This window comes from Ciconia boyciana, chromosome 5, assembly GCF_034638445.1.
Source record: "Ciconia boyciana chromosome 5, ASM3463844v1, whole genome shotgun sequence".
Taxonomy (NCBI): Eukaryota; Metazoa; Chordata; class Aves; order Ciconiiformes; family Ciconiidae; genus Ciconia; species Ciconia boyciana.
In genome coordinates, this window is record NC_132938.1 from 69,812,313 (window position 1) to 69,829,916 (window position 17,604).

A 17,604-nucleotide genomic window follows, 5' to 3' on the forward strand; every position below is an offset into this window, starting at 1 on the left:
CGCTGCATAAATTTTCAAGAGAGAACCTACCAGTAAGTTGCTGAGGATCAGACTAGGCAAAATTTTTTCCACATGTGACAACCATGTTGCTCGTTAACCACCAAGGCTCAAGAAGTCTGCTCTGTTCAGTTATCTCAGTGGTGGGTGACGGCACTGTGTAACAAGAGTACTGTACAAGTCAGCAACAAATGGCAACTAGCTCCGTGAAAACCTGCAAAAGAGGGATCCTGGCAGCTCATTCCTCAGGGGGATAAGTCCGGCTTCCTCAGTGGACTAATTTTGAGGAAAATTCAGCAGGGATATCCCTGGAGCTCCTCCTCAGCCTCGCTTGGAAAAAGAACCATAAGTGTGGGTGTACGTGTATATATGTATGAGGACCAGAAAAAGAGACTGGTAGACTACAGTGTGTATGACTTAATCTGCAGCAGAATGATTTTGAGTCACCTTACAGGAAATATCTTGTTACAAAGGTCTGTTGGTTTAGGAGGTATGCCACTTATTATTTTATAAGTAAATAGAAACCGTCTTGTGAGTAGATCATGAAATGTAATACAGTTTCTAATGTGATGGTTATTATTTTTCCCAATCATAATTTTCTGTTCATACCAATCTGCTACTTTGCATCATTCACAGCTCCCAGCCACACACAGTAGTGTAGACATGAAAATCAATGTGTGTGAGACATGATGCAAAAACTGCTATTTGCAATCATTCTAAATATATGGAGTGTTCTGCACTATTGAAAATAGTAACAATCAAATTCCGTAACTAGATCCTAACCTGCTATGTAGGATGCAAAGCAGTGCTGGTAACATTGGGTCATGTGAGTGCTTCCTAGTGAATTCTTTTTTTAAATTAACTTTAAGAGGTCTGTTTAGAAGATGGAAAGAATCACACCTTGATTGTTTTGACATAACATAGCATTACCATGAGGTACAGGGCAAATAAGAGAGGTTTTTTCAACTTACAACTTGGACTTTCCTGTTGGCAATATTAGTCTGCAAAAATCCAAAATTTTAGAACCTCAGGCCGTATGTTTTTTAAATGCTGTAACAAGCCATTTAATGATCACATGACACTGACGTCACTGGAAAAATGTTTAACTCTTCAGACATTTAGCACGTTACTCTGAAAGGATAATTTCATACTATTCTCCAGTACTTGTTGCCACGAATATTTATTACCAAAGACAGTTGATTTTTTACAGCATATAGAAGCCAGCTTCTTTATGCACAAATTTGGAGAAAAGCTTTCTGTCCCATAGAGCTAGAAGTTTTCATTTCATGTTAAATAGAATTACTTCTATAGCCTAACAGGCTGTAGAAAGAGAAGGGGCAACTTCTATAGTACTGAGATACTTCATTGCTTTTTGTTCTTCATACTTGATGGTACTCTTACCTTTTACAATTCAGTTCCTGAGGGACAGTAGCTAATGCAACTCCACTGATGTAATGGCTGATCATTTCTTCCAGGGCAGGATTGCATATGCTGGCAATATGTCAACCAGTGCAGACAACTCTTTGTTACTGATGATTAATGTATTTATGCGAAGAGTTGCAAGGTTTAAGTTCTTCCTTGCATTACCTGAGCTCAGTTGTACGTTCACCTAGTGGCCTGCATTCACCTGAACCTCAGGGCGCTGAGATTTTGCTCCCACCATGAATATGGTCTATTTTCTTGGCTAATTATTTCTCTGTTGTCTGGATCTATATTTGCAGTCACTCCAGGAATCTTGAGGTGCCTATATTTGAATATGTGAGGACAAGAAAATGACTGCAAATGGAGTTGAGAAGGATTGGAGAAGAGCTCCAGATATTTAGACAACTTACTAGGGAGAACTGGGCTGACAAAATGCTTCTTAATTTTGTAGTTTCAGCAAAGTTGTTTACAGGTGGCTTTCTGAATTTTCTCCCCCACTTCCACTTTGTTTCTTAAATCACTGTTGTTTGTCATATAGTGCATCTATTGCTGCTGTGGCAGTTTTTAAAATTTGAAGACTGGATTCACTCTGGCATTCTTGCTAGCAATGGCAATGACAGCAGATTTCAGAAATGCAAGATAAGGCAACCAGAGTAGAGAGATTGACAGGTGTGAAGATTTAGAGCATTCTATATAGAATATGGTCTCTAAGAGAGATGGAGGAACTGAAAGAAGGCTCAAGATCATAAAATCACACTAGAAGCAAAATTTGTCTGTTCTTCAGCAGTCAATAACCAGTGAATGACAATTCCACTGACATCTTGGCTGTTGATTTTCTGTGGGGAAGATCTGTATATGATGCCACCTTCAGGGGAGACTTGCATTCCCTGTGAGGGAGGAAGGAAAATACATTAACAGGTTGTCTCTCAGTACTTCATCTCTGCACTTGAGAAATGAATTACAGTTGAATCTGAACTCACTGGCCTGGGATCAGGTCAAATGAGTCCTAAACACTCATTCAGGCAGCTGTGCTTGAATCCAGATGTCTACAGACATCATGTATGTCTGGTATTGAGACACAGAGACATGATGCTCAAGCATTTCTTAAGCAAGCATTGTTTCCTGGTCAAGCATCTGTACAGTGCCCACGGCATGGCAGTGCACATTCTGGTAGACCATGGGGAATCATATGGTGTCCATCAAGTATTTTTTTAGACAGACAACCCAAGATAACTACTGCCCACTATTTAATAAAAAAAATTGTCTGTTAGATTAATTATTGTTCCTATGATTTCTACTAAGAATAAATAACATTTGGCATACATGGCCAAATTCATATATAAATGAATTCTACAAAACAAAGCAATTCTATTTGATTTGCATAGGTTTTGTATCATGTTTGATTTCAGAGATACATGACTTCAGTTTAAGCACCTTTGTTTTTTAAATGTGGAGTGACACAAATGCAGCTGTGCAGTATTGCTGACCCACAGATCCCAGGATTTCAAGGCTCACGTCAGCCTCCAGATGACAAAGGGATGGAAATCTGGGAAATATGCCTTCTCAATTAAAACTTCTAAACTTGTTTCTTGCATATAATACACCTGGGAACTCTAAAAATCCTGGCTGTGGGGCTACCTATCATCAGGCTGCTTATGAGCTTGACTTCTGTGCATTCCTGTGTCCAAAAGAATCTACATGTATGTCTGTCATGAAGTGGCATACTCTGGGAACACAGCTTTCTAGGCAGGCAGAAATTCAATGGTTTTCTATTAGAGATTTATCAGAACTGAACCATTTCCAAAACTATTTCAAAATCAAAACATTCTAACAAAAATAGATTGTAGGGTTTTTTCCCAGACAGTTCTAATAGGAGCAAACAAAGCAAATCTCATAACTTTGGAGAGGAGCTAATAGAGAAAGGACGTGTAGCTGTGGCATGACATCTAATTAGTTGCTGCAAAGTATGAGGAGAAATGGAGATACAGTAGCCACCAACTATATAATTACCTGGCCACCTATCTGGCACTGTTTATTAGAAACTGAACTGTTCAAAGCCAGTGTGTAAGAGAAAGTAGTTAGAAAAAACATATATACACACACATGTATGTATATATCTCTTTTTCCCTCTTTTGTAGCACTGTGTTGAACTTTCATCATTCAGCAAAGTGTAGCTGATCTAGTAGGCATGATGTTTATTGGATACGAATTTAGTACAATGCACAGTGATCCTAAAGCATTAAATGTGTTTCTCCTTTAAACCTTTGATCTCTCTAAAGAGATAATGTAAGTAGTAATAATGTAAGTGGTTTCTTGTGCTGGTTAGCAATAGACTTGGAAGGCAGAAACTCTGTGCCAGCATTTCTTACTGCGAAGGTCTGCTATGACCTGATAAAGAAATGTTCAGAAGAAAAGATAAGGATGTGTGCACTGAAAAAAAGCTGTTAATTAACGTTGTTGCAAGCATTATGCCGTCTTGTGGAATGGAGATGTCTATCCAAATGCTTGTTACTCCTGTTTTTTGTTTTAGTGCCATTTGGTGCCATTTAGTGTTTTAGAGTCATTTAGTGCCATTATGCTGTCTTGTGGAATGGAGATATCTATCCAAATGCTTGTTACTCCTGGTTTTCGTGCCATTTGGCAATCTTATTCATATAGAGAGACTGTAAACAGTTGTGGGGTTTTATGTTAATATTTGGTGAGGCAGCAACTTGTTACTTCTGGAAGTCTAACTGGTATGTTTTTCATGTGTGGAGGTTCATGGCTGAGGAACATCCAGGAAAAGCCTACTAATAAAGAGTTGTAGTACAGTGCATGAGTCCATGGAAACACAAGTATTCCATGTTGTACTATTGTATGCTTTGAAAGAAATAGTCTCAGCAGAGAAAGAGGGTGAGATTTTTGATAGCGGGATGATGGTTTGCCAAGCAAATTCCTTTTGCTTGACAAATTTGTTTCCTTTTTATTCGCATTATCAATAGTTAACTTGGCATCATCTGTGGTATACCCTTGGATGAAGTACATACCTGTGTCAGACCACCTGGAACACTGATCAACAATTTTGAGATGCACATGGGAAGCAGCTATGGAAGGCATAATACTGTTTCTTTAAATGATCCTAAATAACTAGGTATGTGACTAATCGTGACACTTTACAGGCGGGCAATGTTTTTGCTTTGAATACTTTTTTTTATGGTGCACTGAATATTTAGGAATATATTATGATCTGCGACCAGTGCAAAAGAAAACGGTTGTCTTTTGTGATCAACAGGCATTTCACTTCCATATGTCCGGGCTTTTCCATCTGTGAGAGGATACATTTTCCGTTCTCACAAAGAGCTTTGAGATCTACACAAAGTCTCTCTGTAGGTGTGACATATGACAGTATCCTTGTCACAGCTAGAGGATTTTAGTAAATGCGCAGTTCAGAACTTGTTTTACGTACGAATAGAACTTGTCATCTAGCTGTTGGTTTTGTAATTTTTGTGCTCCCTGCACACATCACTTGGTAGTAAATAAATTATTTCCAGGACATCCAAAGCTCCTGGAGTTACACAGCCTATGTGGCATCTAAGCTCTTGTCACAGCTGTTTTAGAAAACAGCCTGATTCAGCCAATAAGCAGCTCAGGAAGTGATAAGTGCAGTAGGGTTAGGCTTTCGAGGTCTGTTGCCTCAAGGCATAACGACCACAGCTGCTTTGCTGTAGGGACAGTGACCTGGGGCCTTTTCAGGGTTTTTTTCTGTCGTTTTTGCCCTTTGCCAGATACAAAAGGAGAAAATGAAGATGTGTAAGACAATACCTATGTTCATTCTGTTTTTTGTAGGTGAGTGAACATTTCTTTATATTTCTTTCCTCAGCTATTACTTTCTCTTCAATACTTGTAATTACTTTTTGAAGATATTCCTATGTATATTCTAAATGTTAATTCATATGACTTGATCTATAAATAGTTGTACAGTCATTGAAGGTGTTTTCTCTATGCATTATTATATTGTACCACATGAATGCTTACTTTAGTTACACCTCTATCAGTAAGATACAACTCACTTAAAAAGCATACAATTATTTTGCCATACAAATATCTATAGCACCCCTAATAATAAAACTTCAAGAATAAGGCGGGTTGTTGTATTTTGAAGAAATCCCCTGCAGGTACAGAAAGACACACGTGCCAATAAAAAGGCAAGACTTCTTGCAACATTAGTCATCTTAGATTCATTAATGAATGATGAAAATAAATGTTAATATCAATAACGATCAATATTTGAACAATCAATAGCAGAACTAGAGAAATGACAACGCATACAGCTCACCCCTTTGTTTTTTGTCAGCACTGCTAGTTACAGGTACAGTGGAAGTATCTCGGTGATGCTGCAAAGAAAGCAAAAAATTGAATGATTTCAGGCCATTTAACAATAAGCACCAGGTCTTCCTAATCATCCCAACTTCAATCATTTGCATTATTAGGACTGGCAGGACCCCAGCCCCTTGTATAATTTCTGTCTAATGAAAATGTTTATGTTTAATACTCAGAATTTGTGACTGAATGCAATAGAACAGAGACCCCTTACATCATTTGTGTCTAATATTAGACAATAATGAAAGGATTTTATATTTAGCAGTTAGAATTTGTGACTGATTGTATTGGTTTCATAAACTTTCACTAGAATGTTGTTTCCTTGTGAAAAAGAAAAAATAGGTATAGGTTGGTGCGAATACATAAGGCACTTTCTTCTTTACACCTCTGTCCCACTAAAGGGAGAATGTCCCATAGAGGGAGAATTTAAGAAGGTTCTAAGAGGTAGAGAGGGTTGGCTGATGGACCTTCTTACCGTGAATGCACATGTGTTCTCAAGAGCACAAGCCTGGCTCAGAATTTAGCCATCCCTTTTCAAAGGAGTTCATGGAGATATGTATATCATCAGGCCCACTCTGTGGAGCTGTGCTCTGCTTGGCAGAGTCCTATAAAAGCTTCACAATGACAAAGCAAGTTTTTCTCCTAACCACTGAGCAACTTAAACCCATTGCTAACAAGTGAGGCATCTTCTCAGAGAGAGAGGCAGCATCTGCCCCTAAGTACAGTTCTCTTTTATTGCAACACTATGGGTGCACCTGTTTGCTCCCTTCCAGAGAAGCTGTGGATGTTATGCCTGGAGATGACGCTATAATTCTAGGCAGTGCTTTATAGATAAAGAGATCTCAGGGGACACCAGAATTATGTAAGATGTTTGATGGTGTTAATTTGTTTTAACTTGTACGTCCAAGAATCTCACGTGGCACAGCTTTGTCCCCCTGTACTGTTCCAGAGCCAATTTTTTCCCATGTGGAACCTCCTGGAACTTCACTGGCTAAACTTGCTTCCATAGAAGAGGTTTTGTTTTGTTTTTCATGTCACAACTGAGACTGTATAAGAAAGCGTCCGCTTCATGCTCTGATAACTTAACAAAGGGTATAGTTTTCCTCTCTTCCTGTCATTCAGAAAAAGTTCAGGGAACGTATCTTTCACCCCCTCCAAAGCTTCTTTTTCATTAATTTGCAGTTGAAGTTGAGGAGGAATGTGAAAGAAAGAGTGTTTTCATTTGTTAACTAAAGCAAACTGATGAGTGTCATCATCTGTATTAATGTGATTGCTTCCCGTTTGAGAAGCATATAGGGCAAGAGGAAAAGTGAGAACGAGAATGAGTATCAATAAACATCCCAGGTGAATTTAGCTGCTGTATCCTATTGAGCCCCGTCAAAGCAAATGAAAATGCTTTTGCTAATTTTCACAGAGTGCCCAAATGTAGTAAAGGCTATAGCTCTGCCACTATTCCTTTATGGATTTCAGTTTCTTACTCCAAAGCAAGGAAACAATACCTGAGAATAATATCTACAAAAATATCTTTTTTAAGCTGAGTAAATGACAGTCTTGTTTTTTCAAAACTTTTTCTGAGAAATGTCTTAACAATTTCAACTGAAATATTCATACAGAAAAGTCAGATGGAGGGAAACATTCCAAACGTAAAATGGCAGGTAAGATTGTCCAAGTTATGAGCATTTTAAAGCAGGATTTTATAACAGAAATTATCAAACAACCTTAATAATAAATGGTATGACATACTCCAGCAGTAACATATTCCTTTTAATTTTAGGATATCTTTGTAACAATATGGATGTCGCCATGAACACCACAACAGCATCACATAGTTTCTCACCTCCTTCCAAAGTCACACAAGCTCCTGAATCAAAAACAACTCCACATGGGAGCGATTATGTTCCAGGTCTGTTTTTTAATTTGTTGCTTCCTCCAAATCCTGGGTCAGTTCTTCCCTCAGTGGGCACACCCAAGTCTTGTGAATTCATTGTTCCATTTTTCCCCTGTTGTTTTCCACCCAGTGACTCTTTCTATCCAAAAGCCTTTAAAAAATTGCAAACACAAGCCAATTTAGCAGCACTATAACCCTGTGATTAATTTAAACAGGTTTCCCCTGTTTCTACAGAGGTGGAAGCTGAAGCACAAAGAATATTTCAGACATCTCAAATAACACAGCCTAAATAATTGCCTGTCAAGAAGCAGAAAATATCACTTAGTATAAAATGTCAGGCACTTCTCATGATCAGTGGATAGCTTGGTATTCTGTGCTAAAGAAAGGAAATTGGTGGGGAAGATAACAGCAGAAAAAGGCCCCACAGACCTGCTAAGTGTCTTGATTCTTTCTGTGACACCCCTCTGTGCAGGATCACCAGCACCTGCCTCTCTGTCTCAAGTGATACCCTGCTCTTGCAGATCTTTCTAGAGGCTTTAGAAACTCCATCTTCGCTCTTGCGATCCAGCTATGAGCTGTGTGAAACTTTATAGGTACAGGCCAGGGCTTCAGAACACTAATGCTTTCTTAATTCCTACATTTGTGAGGCATTGTGTAGTGGTGGTCTCTGAAGCAGAGATGTTGCTAGCTGAAGAGTCAGGAATTTTACCTGCCCTCTTTCTTCCTTGTGTCTTCTCTATGCTTCTTATGCCAAGACACTACTCTAGGCTCGGTGGTGAAGAAGGAAGAAAGGCAAAAGGAAGGAGGAAACTTTTGGTAGCAACAGTCTTATCTGCTTGCTTCCTTCTTCTTCGTTCAGCATGGCAGGATCTGAAGAAAGCTGCTGTTCTGACTTGAACTTAGTTATGCTAAGTATAAATATATGCAAATGCACAGCTCTCTAAATATATGAGAGCGCTCCTGCACACAAAGCCTTACCTGCCAAACAGACAAAGCGTGTATGAAGGAGAGTAAACAGAAATCAGTGCACAAGTATGGTGAATGTAGGTACAGAGTAGTTAATAGCTGCCATCTATTATTTTGGCAGGAAATGATGAGTTAGTTTCCTTCTAACACCTGACTGTAAATTCAGGGCTTTGTAATCACCAAAAAAAAGGTAGGGAAAACAGCTTTAGCTTCAGTACACATAGTTGTACAGTTTTCTCATGTTTCTAATTTTCATTCTTTTCCTTTTAACAGAAAAAGAAGTATCAACTGTATTGGGTAGGTTGACAACTTCAATATATATACTTCTGCTTAAGTAATGTTTTTCTTTACCTAAGTTTTGAACTTTTAACTTCTTTTATTGCAATTGGTTATACAAAACAAAAGCTATGTATGGACTTGACTACATTAGCCAGAAAACCCCTGTTTTTATAGAAGAGTATTAAAGGCACTCCTTAATTGCAAATCATGGTATTTCTCTGGTGATATGAGTAATAAGACTATCTCTCTACTAGACTAAACCATAGTAATTTACTTTCTTATTACCATAATTAGTATTTGGGGTTTTTTCTTCCAGTAAAATCTGTAGCACCAATAATATTGTGAGCAGCGGTAACTGTTGGTATATTAAGATTGGAGATGAATATAGCACATACTTTGCACTGCCAAAAAATCATTGACTGTAATGAGCTGTAATATGCTTGGTTCATTTCTGTACAAATCCAGACTTGAATGACATTTTTGTTTGTAGGAAAAATAAAGACCTAGATTTTAGTGTCACATATAATCATTTTATGCTGCATAATTATCCACCACAAATGTAGGTATCCATTTTTTCCTTTTCTTAATGGCTTAGAGTCATGGGTACCATTCTTTTTGCTCTTCTAGTGGCAGGAATCAGCATTTCCATTGTGTTCCTTTTAATTCTTGTAATTGCTGGTGTTTGGTATGCATCGAAAAAATCAAGGGTAAGTATAAGTTTTTACCTTTGGACATTTGTTTATGTATGTATGTTTATCTGTATATATTACAGAATATAAAGTGTTAGCTTCCCAATCTTTTCGCTTTTCACTCAGATTTCTGGTGTTCGTTTGCACTGTAGTTGCTTTTCCACTGGGATTTTTTTGCCACTGGATGGCATTCTTAAAATTAGTCATCTTTTAATCAAGGTGTAATTTACCTCAGCTGGCCTCCCTTCCTGGGTAGTACCTGCTCACACTTTAGTAGGAATGGTTCCTGGTTTGTAGTTTTATTCTCCCTTTAATGATAGTTTTTGTCATTAAAGGTCCTGCATCAGAGATGACAATTGAATAGTTCAAGTGAGTTTTATCTGTCTGAGTTACTTTGCATGCTATAATTATTTTGCAACCACAGTCTTATCTGTGATAAGTTAACATTGCTAAAAAATAAAATATTAGGTAACCTATCTAATAAAAAGAATATATGCAGTAACACTTACTATAGATTCAGGTATGCAAAAATAGTCTACTGTATTAATGAAACAAGTTAATACAAGGAAAAATATCAGCAGAACTAATACTAATTATATTGCCATTATTGATTTTGTATTTGTGTAGCTCAGATGCATACTGCAGTGATAATAACATATTTGTATTTCTTACACAGGAAAGTTCAGCTGAAATTAATTCTGTCCCCTCTGGTGAACCTGGACCGTCCTCAAAGAAAATTTCAACACGTGAGAACCAATGTGAGTGGCCTTTTGAAAAAGCATTACAATGACAGTGGGAGAGCTGTTGCATGACCCTTTGGTCCGTGCACCTGTATGGCAGAACCGCACATACCATGGGACTTTGAGTCAGTAATTTTCCCTTTTTTCAATGAGCATTTCAAATCACTCCAAAATAATTTGGAATGTCAGTTAACAAGAAAATCCTGTTACCAAAAGAATCTCAGTCAATGCTATTAAGTAAAGTCTTAAAACCAGGGAGGTTCTTAAATGCCACCTGACGTGGCATGCGTTGCCTGTAGCGTAACAAGAGAAAGGTCAAACTGCTGCAGAGCCTCAAGCCTTATAATCTCTTTCCTCATCAATACCGTAACTAAATCCAGTTCTGAGAACTGTGTGATACTAGGGGCTCTGGGAAATGTAATCATTGCTATTTATGGCCTTTGCTGTGTATTGATCGATGAGGTGTATTTCCATCCTACTCTTATTTCAGTAATATTTTTCATGTTTTTCTTTTCTTATGTCCTTTTCAGGAGCAAAGAAGAAAGGAAAGTCCTCTCAACTGTAGCTATTTAAACAGCACTCTCAAAAGAGCTGTATCTTCAAAAAAGTTAAATTCTTGAAATTAAAGAGATCCTAGTTACAGAAAATGGCACACTTAGGCTATGTCTGTTCTAATAAATTAAACCTGCACAGGAACATTGCTCCTGTTGGAGACTAGCTGGAATAGCCCTTGTTTATGCTTGTATACGTATGAACTGCCTATTGGAAATGGCTCCTGGAAGGCTTTAGCTTCCAAAATTTGTCTCGGGCCAAAACTAGCTTACCAGCATAAACAGTACTATTCCAGTGCCTTGGAGTTTCCTAGGCATTGTTTAATTTACTAGTCTAGATATACAGTGTTATTATTTAAAGCTATTTTTAAATGGCATATTTGATGTATCTACTCAGTCGTTTATTGACAATTATTAGCAGTGATTAATCAAAGCTGGCCACTGCAAACTTTCATTTACTCACTGTGCTCTGTTTTTCTGCTGCATTGTAGCTCTCTAAAAAGCCAGTTGCTTGAATATAAGGCTTGTTGCTAAAAGCTTGTTATGGTGCCCTAGACTGGAGCATGAATTTACAGAGTTGAACTGTGTGGCACCCCCTCACTAGGTAGACGCTCTCATAGAATAGAGTAACAAATAGTCTCACACCTTAGGCCGAAGCTTTCACATCCTCGCTGGGTGAATACAGAAATCACTAGTGCAATGTAAATTCATATCCTGATCTATGGTTCTGGGAGGCTGTGTAAATTAATCTGTGTGAAACCCCATGTTGTGACAAGGCTGCCTCTAGTATAATAGCCTGAACAAAGACATGCAATTCAGTTTTCAGCACATCATCCATTTGGTAAGAGAGGAAATAAGGAAATTTCAGGAAAAACTATTTTTATAGAATGCAAAAAATAAGTTAATGCATTGATTAAAATTATGTCCATTAAAATCAGCAGCTGTGTGGCTAAAAGGTTAACTCCTCAGTTGGTATAAACTGACAGACCTTCCTTCCTCTAGTTCTAGCCCTTGGTGATGAGGATGATAATAATCAAGAGTCAGTTAAGGCTGAAAACCTGAATTTTATTGGATGATACCATCATTATTCCACTGCTGCTTCTCCTAATTGAGTAGCACTTACTAACTGGTGTCAGGTGCTCTCAGCAGTAAGGGGCTGCTGTGGAGCTCTGCTTGAGCAGGAGCCAGGGGATCTGGGGCAGAGGGGGCCAGAAGACACACACCCAAAGGGCTGCCCTCCAGTAACGTGGTAGAGGGAAGAGGACCAGAGAGGTAAGGGAATTGTCTGAGATGGCTCTACCAAAGCATTCCTGTGTGAGCTTTGGCAAGCGACCTTTATTTCTGAGACTGAGCTCCTGGTCTATAGGACAAAACCAGTAGTATGTCCCTACCTCATATTTATCTGTGAAGATGAATACATTTAAGAGCATGGGGTGTGTAAGTCCCACAGTAAAGAAGCCATCCTGTGAGCTGTAAATTTGCAAGAAATCACGGGTTCTGTTTGTCTGTAAATCTTCTCAAGCCAGCATTATTTTTTCCAGTAACAGTAGAGAAGAATGCTATGTCAGCTTTCAATTTCAGGTACTGATTGACATTCTCTACAAATAAAAGCAGTTTCTTGCCAGGGTGTGCAGTTACATTATGAAAGCCAAAGTGATATTTTCAGTTTACTTCAGCAAAACAAAATGCAAAGGAATATTTGAAAGTTCACCACTTTTTCCATCTGCTTAATAGAGAAAGATATCTTTTTCATTTCTGTGTGTTTATTCTGATTTTAAGAATGAGGTAATTATATAATTATATATCTGCAGCAATATTATTTGGGGTGGGAGACTTGTCCTATAGCTGCTTCCTATGTGTTTTTTTTAATGTGCATCTTCTGTTTTCCTATGATTAAATAGAAGTTCAGTAAGTGCTTAAATGCTTTTCTAGATTCTAGATCAAGAGTGCCCTGGGCAACAAACAGTGTTAGTTGAATGCAGAGGAAGTAAGAATAATAAACATTTGATCATTTGCCAGGAATAATTCATATAAACCATGTTTACAGTACTTTTTAATTGATGTTTGCAAGCCTCTGTGTGAATGATTCTGCTTTTGGAAATGTTTTCAGAGTGGTTGTATTTTATCTAAACTTTTCTAGAATTTGTGTACTAGAAATAATATTTGCTATTTGTTATTTGGTGTTCACGTTTTGATATTGCACTGTTTAAAATGTTTGTGATTGCTGAAGTAATCAAAAACACTTCCTCTAGCTTGGGTGACCAGTCCCACAAGAGTGGATGCTGACTACTTAGCAGTTAAACTACCTGTGAACTTGGAATTATTTGTGTCAATGAAGTCTGTGCAACATATGGCCTGACACATGCACTCACAAAGCGGTTTGTTTGGCTCATTGCACTGCAGTTTCATTGTGTGCTGATCAGCAGAGAGACTGACAGGCATTACGTACCGATGGGATAGATGGCAGTAGCAGCTTGCTGGGAAACAGTGGGGAGATGGTATTGAAAAAGCAGGTGTAGACAATAAGGCAACAGAAAACTTAAAAGAACCGTGTTCTGTGGCTCTGATTTGGAAATGAGGCATGCATCACAGAAAAGTTAGAGGGGATTGGCATGAGATGGGGGAGATGAAGTGTTTATTGAAATGGAAAGGGAAAAGTGTGTGGAAATCAGGAAAGCCCTGATTTGCAGAAGCTGGGGGCGTGGAAGTCAGACCAGCAGTACATGCTACCTATGGTATGATGGCCTTTATATTCCTTTGAACAGTAAGCCCATTTTAAGTTAGTTTATTCATACTTTTTTTCCAGTATAGGAAAGATGAGAAGGAATTGCTTTAATTTGCAGGAAGTAGGTTTTAGATCAGAGAGCAGAGAAATCTTTTTGAGTTTGAGACGGGAAAAGCAAACTACCCAAACTGGTGTTGGAACCTTGCTCAGTGGAGATTACTTTTTAAAACAGATTACACAAAATACCCGTATTCCCAGCACAATGTGAAGAAGGTTGTATTAAATAGTCTCTGCAGGTCCCTTCAAGCTCTGAATTTCCAGTTTCTAACAAATACCACAGTTAGCTAGCTGTGTTTGTACAATAGCTAGCTCCATTTGTGAATAACTTGCAAGAAGTGGAAATGCTGAGAGCCCACTGAGCCCAGTACCCTGCAGCCAGCAACACTAGTAACAGGTGCCTTAGGAAAAAGATGAGTGTAGGGCAGATGTAATCTTCCTCCCTTTGCATTCAAACCTTTTCAAATTTACTGCCTTTTCAGCAGTGCAGACTTGACCTGTACAACATGCTGAAGACATGAGTTCGATAGCTCAAGATCTTTTATCTTTTTTTTTTTAAATCTGCTGTCTAATAGGCTTATTCATTGTCCTCTTCATCTTTGTACTATGAACAAAACCAGTGGACAGTTACTCTTTCCCTTTTCCATGTCACTCATGATATTATAGACTTCTAACATAATTGCTTTGTCCCCCAAAGTAAGTGTTGCTTATACTACATTGATTTAAAGTTTAGCACTTTAAAAATGTGAAAGCACATCTACTTTTAATAACTAGAGGCTGAAAATTGCAAGCTTACTGAGGTAATAATTGCAATTTTTACAGTTTCTACAAAACGTTTGAAAGTTAGCGTCTGCACTTACAGTGTAGAACATGAGTTAGAAGCAAAAAGTATGCTTCTTCAGGTCAAGTATGTTTTGCTAAAGAACGTTGACAGTATTTTATATAGTCACTTGTATTAGTTATATATCATCCCTGGTTTTATACACATTAGTGATCTTGGTCAAACCAAAAGACTTACTTTCACTTTACGTAAAGATAAACATATTGAAGGATTCACCCACAAGTTGCATTAACCTCTGTCTCCTAAAGAGAGAAAAACATTTTCAATATGATTACAATTGAAAGCATGGCAGTAAAAACGTAGGCATTTTTAACCCTTAAACCCTTTCTTATGCAAAGTCATCCTTCAGGCCTTTAAAATTTTATTTGTATCCACTTGTGTTTTCTGTTCCCCTTCCGCTTGTACATGCTAGAAGCAGGCTGAGCAGCAGCTAGCATGTTTTCCTGTCTATAGAGGTCTAACCTATAAGTGAAACCAGACAGAATATTGTAGATGGTAAATATGATACAAGGTGAGAAAGGACTGAAGGGCTTAGGGTGTTATTAATGATATGTGTGTCTGTCTGTATTTAGACAGACAGTAGGTGTGATCACCACTGCCAGGTCATTTCACACCGTCTCAAACAAGGCTGTGAAAGCACCTTGCAGTGAATTGTCAAGAATCAGTAGGGCTGCTTCTGTTCTTCCGCAGTCCTTGCCAAGAAGCAAAGCATTAGATACACACAAACACATGAAAGAACCTTCTGTCTCATAAACATTGCTGCTAGCGAGCTTTGAACCAGGCTGGAGGCAACCATGTTGGAGGCAAACTGGAAGCTTTTTGTTGATAGCACTTGTTCTTTTGATAGAAAGACATGGGTCCATTGACAGAGAATTTCAAACCAGTTGTTCTCAAAGCACTAAGTTTTGCTCTCAGACATCACTTTATAATCATATTTTAATACTAGTCAAATAATTTACTGTGGCTTTCTCTTCCCTCCTATTTGTGCTCGAGTACAGTAGAGAGAAGTGCTGGAGTAAGACATCTGTGCTGTCTGATTTGGGGACTCCAGTATGCATACAAGAGCAGGAAGGGGCGTATTCTCATGTATGCCATTGATAAGGTTTGTGTGAGATCCCCCTGTAGAGATAAGTTCTCCTGTGCCCCTCCCTTGCCTCCGTTAACCCGTGAACACCCTCTTTTTCACTTTATGCTGGACATAACTTTTTGTTTGCATACAGAGGGTGTTTTGAACAAGAAGCAGCAGAGGTGCTTTTGCCAGGTTTGTGCCATCTAAAGTACACCAGACAAGGAGAATTTTTCCTGAAATCCGTAGCTGGTGAGGGATCATTTTGCGTAGCTGTAGTGTAGCCTTAATAAGTGGCATGCCTGGGCTAATTTTAGTGGAACTGCTTTGTATGTATTTAAGGTATACCTGGCAGCAGTTTTGTACCTCAATTTAAACAAAAAGGAAAAAAATTTCTGGAGGACCCTTTACTTAAAATTTTCAGCAGGCTGACTCTTATATTTTGTAGCTACCTCCAGCAGGAATTCTGAAAGTTTAATAGTACAGACTGGGTAGATAAACACAGAGATGTATAAGTAATGTAGAAAAATTTCTGTGTTTCACATACTCTGGTTGACACAGTCATTGAGTATATGTATGCTGTCATGAATTTACTGAGGAGGTAGCCTCCTGTCCAGTTGTCAGAATTCTGAGCTGAACTGTGGGACATGGATTTTGACTAACTTAATGAAGTCTGTTCCACAACAAACATTACCAGGGATGACACTGTATCTCAATAATTGCTCTCTGAGCAAAAAAATAGATTATTTCAGATGTCTACAAAAATGAGAGATGAGGTGTGGAATGCTACTTGCTGTGTGAAACTGCAGACGATGCCAGTAAAGGTGCACAGATATATCAGCCCTAGAGGCCGTGCTGTGATCAAAGTCTGGAAAATCCTGGGTTCTGAGAAAGATCATTGGGGAAAATATGGTGAGTGCCTGAAAAAGGCTCTGTCCCAGCAAGGCACTGTATGTATATTAGGAATGCTTTGATGTTTTCTCTTATTGCTGTTGCAGAGTCATTAGGGGCAACGGAACTTGCTGCTTACTCAGTAAAAGATTCCCCAGTCACGTGCACTGTTAGGGTCAGGAAGTTTTGTATGCATAAACGTGTGCACATGGAATCACAGAATAGTTGAGGTTGGAAGGGACTTCTGGAGGCTGAACTTGTGCAAACATTTTATGGTTTTCTTTATGAAAGACAACATCAGTAAAAAGTTAACTCTATGAAAAAACCCAAAGTCCAGCTCCCTCTCTTCTGTACAGAATATAGAATAATCACTGCTGTTCACCGTGACTAAAAATATGCAGAGGAATCAAATCTGTTTAGTCAGTAAGTGACTGTAACAGGCTTTCAGATACATAGCTACTACTAACAGAGCATTCTGGGATAGCAGTAAACTACAGTAATCTAGTGTTAACAAACAGTAAATAGTGGTAGATACAGTGTTTTAAGTGTGAATTGCGAAGTGTAAACTAGCCATTGTTTTCTAGGAAAAAATATATTTTGACATTGTTTCTTACCTCATTTGTAAGAGTTGGCAAAAATCTAATCTTTGCACAAAAACCACTTCTTCGTCTAGAACAGGTTTTGTAATGTTCTGCAATACCAATGTCTGACATGGACTGGTGTTAAGCAACTATGTGTCCTTTCTAGAAGTCAGCCATACTGCTTTGTGCTTCTCGGGGGTCAGGCCCAGAGCATTCAGGAGGTTTCAGGAGAAGTATTGCTGATGACTTCTAAAACAAATTAATTTCCATTGTAACTGTGGGCCAAACTGTGCAAAATTTTCTCACATCAGTAATCCACTGGAGTCATCAAGACCATTCACGTGAGCAATTTACTGAGCTTCATTTCTCTTGCTCTGTGCTATAGATATTGTGCTGCTATTTTCTTCTCCCATACAACTTTTTTACAACTAAAACTCTAGTTTTAGATCTCATTTGTGTTAACAAAGGAATTCCTTTTAAAGTTTCATCCAGTTAGGCATATTCTTTTAAGGAATATAATTTCACAGTTGCATGTTATTCTGAGTTTGCAAA

At 38.3% G+C, this 17,604-nt stretch overlaps 1 long non-coding RNA gene across 1 annotated transcript; it reads right to left on the minus strand.

Moving 5' to 3' along the window:
• Positions 1 to 1,176: 1,176 nt before the first annotated feature.
• Positions 1,177 to 6,377, minus strand: LOC140652021 (uncharacterized). Its single transcript, XR_012042631.1, has 3 exons — positions 6,254 to 6,377; positions 5,735 to 5,792; positions 1,177 to 2,306 (listed from the first exon to the last, which is right to left on the minus strand). It is a non-coding gene; the product is annotated as an uncharacterized lncRNA (long non-coding RNA).
• Positions 6,378 to 17,604: the final 11,227 nt, after the last annotated feature.